The following is a 9234-nucleotide window of genomic DNA, read 5'->3' on the forward strand; positions in this document are numbered from 1 at the left end:
AGAAAATCTAGGAACATCTGCTAGATCACTAAACCACCAAGTGTATGTTTCTTGATCGTGCGATAATGAGTTGAATTTGAGCATGCGAGAAAAAACCAAGTAAAAGGGAAATAATGATTCACTTTGCTTGATTAGAGGCACCAAGAAAGGATGAAAGATGAAACCAAGGTACACCATCCTCTAAACTACTCTCCAGGAATAAATGTGTTGATGTTAACAAAAGAAGGCCCACCAGAGTTTAGGCAATTATGAATCCTCAACAAAGGCACAAGGATCATAGTATTATGGCTAATAACGACTAACATTGGGGATGAGAATTGGAAGATATGGGGACTCGTGGAGTTATGATTTACCTTTTCAGAGCATAACATGCAAGGTTGAGCTCGTAGTGATTGACACAATTCCATAAGGGATGGTCAATTACTCAGATGGAGGATTTTCAAAGGCACATGAGGATAGATGGAGGTCAAATATAAGTAAAATGGGATGAATGCGACACATAGATGGATAATATATTGTAACAAGACTCAATGGGACTTTGAACAGACTCCATAGATGTAGGGGTGACTCATCTCTAATGCTTTGAAGAAAGGTGACTATATCATGCTTCCACATGGGAAAGGTTCGCAGCGCGCCATAATAGAATGAGTAAATAGTGATTACTTGTGACAGCGGCTCATAATTCTAAAAGTTCAAAGGAAAAGTGGTACGAGAGTACATGTGACTCATATTAAGAGATTTGATTTAATGCGCCAAAGTGAGACCTCATGGAAAAAATGGCTTTGTGGCGAAGTTTCAAATTACGAGAAACATGGAGACCCATTGTAGAGATCGGTGAGAGAATTCCAACAGTGCTAACAGTTTGTCAAATCGAGCTACCATTTACTCCTAATGGCCAAAAAAAACTAGAAATTTTCTTATAAAAGGGCTTCTTCCCCCAATTCCAATTCATTTGTACATTGATTTGTTGGATAATTTAGAGAAGAGTAAGAGGTACTAAATCTTGGTGAGCTCATAGTAGAGTCGTTGGATTTTGAATCTATGACTTAGTAGGTGGCCTTACTTGTCTAGAAATGGCTTTAATGCCTCTTGGAAGGATGGTTTCTCATGAAGAATTAAGGAAAGAAGGTTTTCCATTTAATTTATGAAAAAGAGACATTATGTATGGAAAAGATACAAGTGAAAAGATGTTTATTTTTAGAATAGACAATATCTCCTATCTCTCTTTCATCCCAATCTCAAAAACAATAAGGAATATCATTTAAATTTAATGCCTTGAGCTACATTTTTAAGACATAGTTAGGATTCTTAAGAAAATTACCCAAAAGGTAACACAATTCTTGTTATTGTTAGACCTATGCATTATGGATTTATCTAACATCCACTTTAACAAGCATCTTTCCATGTGCTCAATATTCTCAATAGAAATAACATACTTTGTGGTGTTGATGAGTAATTTCTATTAAGTTTCTGCTTTTATGGATCTTGGGGAATTCCTAAACATAAACTTCTTAGACTAAATAAGAAGCAATCGATTTGTAATATTCTTTTTTTGTGGATATGGTTAAAGTGGACAGAATCTACCCATGGTATTTACCGTGGTAGTTGCCCATGGCATTGACCCATGGTATTTGCCTTCGTTTTTTGAGTGAAAACAATAAAATAAAGTGTCTAGAGATTCAATGAAGCATATAAAAGGGGATAGGAGCCTAAAAATGTAATCATTGAGAGTTATTTATCTATTTTTCTTTTGTTCAGAGCTTGTCAAGGCAAGTTCTAGTTGATCCGAAGGACGAAAACCCCATGGGAGTAATTTCTCTAGTGGTTCCATCGAGGATCTAAGATTGTGCTTCAGCATATTTAATTTCTCTGTTGATGGGAAGCCATACATGCCAAGGCACGAGATTTAGTAGTGCTTCTATGGGCATGTAATTTTGTTTATATTTATTTACATAAATAAGATGTTGCATTCTCAGATCTTTATTGTGTTCGGTGTTTTTACTGCAAGAATTTTATTAGAACACCTACAATGTACTAGAACTTATTCAAATTTTGATGATTGGGAAATTACAGTGTTATCAGAGTTGTGCATCCCACCAACCTAAGGGTTTTATTGGAAAAATCTAAATTATTTTCAGGGTTATTTGGAGGTTTCATGCAGGGAACTTTGGCAGAATTTATGATCACCCTAGCCAACATTTCCATCTTAGATGGAATTTCGTATCATCCTAGTTGGTTCTATTTTTCGGTTGATTGCAAGGAGAATTTTTTTCATTATTTTGAGAGTTATTATTTTATTGCAAACAAAAGAGAAAACATTACTTTGCCAAATTTTTAGATTGGACCTAGGTCTGATTTACCATATTTATCTATTCAAGTTTACGGGGTCGGGATCGAACCCCTATCAGATTTGAGGGTCTCTTTTCAATTGTATTGCAAAGCTGTGAGATTTGTTGTAGGAAGTACTACCATCTTGACTATAATTTGATTACAGGTCTATAGAAATCCAATGAAAGAGTTCATCTTCTTCTAGTGGGTCAAACACCAAGGGTTCAAAGGCTAAATTCTGAGCACAAGTATCATATCGGATTATATCTGTTTCATTTCAAGGTCAATGGTATGAATATATTTTTGTAATCTATATTGGAAAGAGGTTGGATCATTTAAATCTAAGGAGGAGACCTTGACTTTGATGCCATTTTTAACTTGCTCATAGATCTAAAGTGTCTCCTTGAAATAATTGTGGATTGATTTCAATGGAGGTAAAAGAGGTCAAATTGCAAAGTTTGGAAGGTTGAGTTTCTAAACTTGATCCCAAGGAAGAATATAAATTGTTTAATCAAGCTCATCCTAGGATTGAGGTTGAACCCATAGCCAAACATGGAGATTGATCACTTGGAGGCCACATTTCTTTTCCAGAGACTGAGGGTTTCAAGGGTCCTTGCTCCATGAATTTTCCAAAATTCTCTCTTATAGTGTTTTCTTCTCAAAGATGTACGAAAAGAACCCACTTAAGACTGTGGATGATAAACAGTATCAATAATATAAATGGCTGCTAAAAATTGTAGATCTGCAACAAATGATAGAAACAAAACCTGCGAAAGTCCTAATCTATGCCACAATCATAGTTAAACAACAAAAAGAAATAGTAATGACTCAAATAATCCAATGGAAACTATATATACAAAGAATAGATTTTATTATAACACCTGTGAAGGGAACAAATAAATATTAGCTGCCCCCTCTATGGGATGGGTTCTTGGCTATCCTCAAACATCTTCATCTTCTTTAGAGTCTCTCTCCTCTATAATGTGAAAACCCAACAAATAAAATGTTTGAGCTTAATGGGAACTCAAATGGTAGAGAAATGGAGTGCATCAATGAAAATAATCAGAGTTACAGTAGTGAGTGCAACAATGAAAATAGTCAAAAGTGAATAATGAATGGAAAACCCTTCTATTTATAACAAAATATTGAGTTATCCTCGAATAATGAGCAATAATAAAATATTATTAACCCCATTCTTGGAATAACCACTTGGAATATTTTATTGTATTTGGTTAGGAGGGAAAAAATATTTAAAGTTTTATTTAGAAATAATAAATAAACAAATGATTTATTTATCATCTCAACAAATTGGTTAAGGAATAATAAAGAAATAATGATTTATTTAATTATTCCCAAAGGATTTTTCAAATTTGACAAGGAATAATAATTAATTATTCGTAGAGAAAAATAAAATAATTAATAATTTATCTGTTGATTTTTCATAATTGGGTCAAATATGACACGGAATAATAATTGAACAATGGTTTAATTAACTATATCTAGAAGGAAATCAAATAAATAGTGATTTATTTAATTATTTTGCATGAGTTTAATTATAAATTACTTAACAAAGGTGGTTTATTAGGTAATTTTTCATAGTGAAATAAATTTTCCTATTGTAAAATTCGCTTTACATGGTGTAGTTCGATCCATCTAGTAAATTAGGCTAGATGATCAATATTTTGGTGATAACAGATTTCCCCCCAACGTACGAGTGTTAGGAGGAAAACATATGACCGAACTGTGTTGTAAAGACACAATCACTACACAACAAAGTGGAGTGAGAGAGAGAGAGAGAGAGACCAATACAACTGAAGCAGGAGGATAGGGACAGAGGGGGCAAGACCAATGCAAGTCACCTTTTATGTTGTGGTACCAGACCTCAATGAGGCGGGGGAAGCATACATATACCCGCCAAGATAACTTAGTACAAAAATAATGGTGTGTTCAGAATCATCAAACTGTGCAATGAAGTACATGTTGAATGGTACATGACATGTTGGCATAATTGAGTCAGAAAATAATACAATGTGTCCCACATATATAATGCACCTAGAAAAATATGAGCCAGGATTGAATATAATATGAACTTATTACATGAGATATAATGGCCCTTCCATCAAAAAATGGGTTGGAGGGAGGGTAGAACAACCGAAGAAGCCCTGTTGAACAAGGAAGGGATCTGCAAAACTAAATGGATCATCTAAAGGAGATGTGCATGCTATGGACACTGTGATTCGTAGGAACTGAACCCATTATATTTGCAGAATTTCATCTAAGGTTGTAGCATAATAGGAATGCATCCAAGCATGCGGGGGAATACCTAAAGGGCCACCCCCTCATGAGGTCTCAAACATCTCACGCACACCTAGGAACCACTGGTGCAATCTGCTGCATCACTCGACCATCGAGTGTATGGATAACGAACATGAAACAACCAAGTCAAAGGGCAATAATGAGTCCCTCTACTTGATCCAAAGTACAAAACAAGAATGGAAGCTGGAACCAAGATACACCGCCCTCTAGGTCGTTCTTATGGAATAAATGAGCTGATGTCGACAGAATAGGGCCCACGATAGGTGAGGCAATGAGGATCCTCAACTAAGGTATGAGGGAAAATAGTAATGTGACTGATGGACTGACACTAGGTATAATGGAAAATGAGGGATTGAGGGACAAATAGACAACTTCCCTTGTCAAAGCATAAAGTGCATGGTTGACCTGGCAACAACTGACCAAATTCCGGAGGGATGCGAATAGTATGACTCGAGGCTATAATGGGTAAGATGGGAAGAATGGTATCAAAATATGGATGGAATACTATGATATGATATAATGGGATACGAAACAGACTCCATGGATTCAAGGGTGACGCATCACGGATGCTCTGAACAAGGGTGACTCGATGATGCTGCCACATAGAATAGGCTCAGTGGGGACCATGAAAAAATGAGTAAATGATGGTTACACATGATGAAAATTGACACGTGAGATGACAAGTTCCAAGGGAAGGTGGTCCCCAAATTACAAGCATCGCATATGAAGAAATCCAATTTTGAGAGGCGACGATGTGACCCTTCCTGGAAAAATGGCTTCCTAGTGATGTTTTAAATCATCCAAAACTGAGAAAGACTTATTATAGTACTCAATGAGAGATTTCCAATGATGTTGATGGTTCATCGAGCTAAGCTACCGTTTAGTCAAAGCGGGAGATAGAATCATTGTGGATTTTTCTATGAAAGGACATTTTCCCTCCAATTGGAATTCATTTTTTATGTGAGTTGTGGTAAATTTGGAGAGGAGGAAAAGGCCCTAAATCTTGTGGAGATTATAGTGGACAAACCAGCCATCAGAATCAGGATCTGCGACTTTCAGGTAGTGGCCTTACTCATCTCTTCAATTTCAGTTATTTATTTCGTGATTTTTGGCTCCTGAAAGCTCCCTGGGAGACCCTTGGTCCTCTTCACGGTCTAATCACACTTTTTGTGCCTAGAAGTGAAATTTGGATCACAAGAAATAGGTGAAAACCTATGAGCTCAAACTTTCTGGAAGTGAAACTGTGATTTGGGGCTGAAAAGAGGGGTGGTTTTCTCACTTGGTGGGGGTTGTAGGGTTATTAGTGTGGACCAGTGTTTTCTTCTCTCAACTGACAAGACATGTGGTGTTTTGCAGGCATGGCAGAGCTAAAAATCAACTGGTGTGAGTGAGACTTGGATACCCTCCGATCCAAGATTCTGATGGATCAGGGGGTTCGAGGGGCATTGGCTCGCTATGGGGTTCTCAAGTTGGTAGAGAACCCATTGATGAGGGTAGGTGAGCCCTTGCTATTGAGAATTGTGAGCTATTGGGATCCAGAACATGATGTGTTTATCGTGCAGGGGCACAATATTGAGCTCACATTACAGGATATTTATTTCTTCACTGGACTCCCTCCCCTAAGAGTGGTGGGGGATAGACATCTGGTGTTTCCTTATTGGAGGAACATTACAAAGTTTGTGGAGTGCCATTGTCCACAGGATGTGCATGTGAAGGGCACAACCATCCTGATTGGTGATTTAGACCAGCTAGAGACATAGGTTGTTTCCGCAGCTATGCTACAGATCTTGGGCAACCATGTGTTCCACCACGTCACTGGTGGGCAGATGATGCTAGTTGAGAGTTTTTTGGCTAGGACCTACTATGGGTGGCTCAAGATGATGATGTCATCAATGAAATGATAGTTAAGTCTATGTAGGTGAGCCATGACTATGTTTTTGGTATAGTACTATGCGCATTCTTCTTTGAGAAGATACCCACCATCCTTCCCCATGTATAGATCTGATATGGGGGCCCACAAGAGCCCAGGATCCGCCACTGGGGGCAGCTATTGTGGAGAGGAGGACGGGGAGTCGAACGAGTGTTCCAACCCGCATTTTTTACACATTGGGATCAAATGTCCCTCTAGATTGACGATTATCCTTATAGCGAGATGAGCTATCAGGGAGATCCTGACTTGCCACTTTCGCTCACGAAAGCATGGGGACCAAACGGTAATTGTTAAGTTGCTATCTTTATGGTGCATTTCATATTTTTATCACATGTATATGGTGCTAAGTGTAAAATAAGTGGTACGTAAACATAGCACCGGTAAAACTAGTAAGAAATGTAGGATGTGCCTCAGTGCTTGTGGCTACAGATTAGGGAACATCGCCATCTTGTCAAGGTCCAGAGGATAGTGTGCTACTCGTTTATCTACAACGTAGATGTGGGGTACTCTTGACCAGAGTTTCTGAGCGCGGATGGCATGAGCTAGACGATCGATACATAGATGAGTGTAATGGCCTTCCCTTAGAGTGGCGAGGTATCATGCGGTGCATGGCGATGTCTGGTCATGTAGTACATGATCTACGTGCAGGTGGGGCACCGCCTTTGGTGCGTGATCCTTCGGATAGTGACTAGCTATGGGGACATGTGGGTCCCTTTGATTTTGATTTTTGTAACATGTTTTGGGCATGTCAGATGTATTTAGAGCTATGGGCTCCGAACAATTATATGATACATAATATGATTATGCATTTTTATATGACGATGATGGTTCACCATGTGTTTTGTTTATGGTTGTCTTCTGTGGTATACATGTGATAAATGCCAATCTAGAATGTTATTTTCAATGGTATCTACATAGTTATTTTGGGCTCTAGGAACTTGACTAAAAGTAATGGTTTCAAATTCACGTACCAACAGCTTAACATGCAGATATTTTTCTAAATATGACTTGGTTATGCACATGATACACACCATTCAATTGCATGACAAGTAGCAAGGAATATAAATGAACATGAACATGAAGGATGCGATAAGAAAGGGAATCGACTAAAAAACCTATCACTGCATCATATTCGGCCTAGTTATTGGTGGAAGATCCAACGCACACGTCGTTCAAAAGCACTAATGTATGCAAGGGGGTAAAAATGGCCTAGGCTATCGAGGCTATGTTCCTGGAGAAGTGACTTGCACCGTCAACATGACTGATATATGGTGTGGATGATGGATCCATCTAAAAGGTGCAAAAGACGACAGATGAGATGATGCATCCTACCTAACTTCATGAAAGAAATAAAGACATGCAAATCAAAGAGATAAGCTATGAGAAAAATTTCTTTAGGTAGATTGCATTGGGATTATTAGGAAGGAAATGGCCTTTAGAATCCTCCAAAAAATATTCCCCCTTGCCTAAGTGCAAGGGTAATTAAGGGTAGACATAGCTTCCATGATGTCCTCATCAAAATGGAAGATGAGCGAACGAGATGAATATTGACTACATCATGTGGCGTGGTACCTAGTGCATCAACCTGAGAAAGAAGGTTCACATACGCATCATATGGAATGGTAGATGATGAGGTAGTAGATGAAGGATCTATGTATGTTGAGACTTGGGATTCTATTGAAAGAGGTTGAATAGAAGCGTGCTCAGAAACCTCAAAAAGGATTTCCTACAAGGAATTTAAAGATGACGACAGGTAAAGGATATGGCCCATGGTGTCCGTCATCTCGACATCTAGGGAAGGGATCACAATGGTGGGACTGGATTCCCCCTATTCTGGTTTACTATTAGTACAAAAATCCACAGGAAGAGGAGAAGGTGATCCATTATGAGTGGTCTTGTATTTGCGAAGTGCCTTAAGGAAATCACAAAATTTGTCGAGATGAGGGCAACAATGGGAGTAGTCACCATGATGATCACACAGGGCACAAGGGTGATTTTTGCATAACGTTCTAAGTTTCTTGGGTGGACCCGGTAAATTAACATGGACTTTAGGGATATTTGAATCAGGGAACGTTTCATGAACCAAAGGTTTGAGATGAGAAAGCTCAGGACAATTATTGGTCACGTGCCCCACAACTTTACACAAAGGGCACAGAGGTGATGACTTTGGGGCCTTGGGGATTGGAGGAGGTTGGGGAGCCTTGTCCTTAGGTTCTTTCCTCTTAGCTTTTCCCCTCTATCCAGATTCTTTCACAACAGGAGTGGGTTTCTCTTGAGGTTGTGATGGAACTAAAGTAGTGGTAGGGGCCATATGGACCAGTTGAACCAGGGTCAAAGCACGATAAGCTCTTAGTTGACTAGGAAGAATACTTGCAGGGGGATCAATGTACCATACGGGGATCCCTAAAGTCATGTTAGGAAGGACCAACGAAGCCATGATAGGGACATAAAATATTGCAGGAGGGGGAAATAAGAAAGGTATCTGGCCTGCAAGGTAATGTCCCGGCAGAACAACTCCTGGATGGTTAAGACCTGGAGGAACAGTTCCAGGGGGAAGATAGGAGAGGCACCCACAAATGGAGGAGGTCTTGGGGGGTGGATCTAGATGGCTCGGCTGGGATGGTATCTGCATGGTACAGAGGAGCGCGTTGTGGATTGAA

The sequence above is a fragment of the Pinus tabuliformis genome, chromosome 1_1 (genome assembly GCF_031772625.1).
Source record: "Pinus tabuliformis cultivar Carrire ecotype Pingquan chromosome 1_1, CPIR1, whole genome shotgun sequence".
NCBI lineage: Eukaryota > Viridiplantae > Streptophyta > Pinopsida > Pinales > Pinaceae > Pinus > Pinus tabuliformis.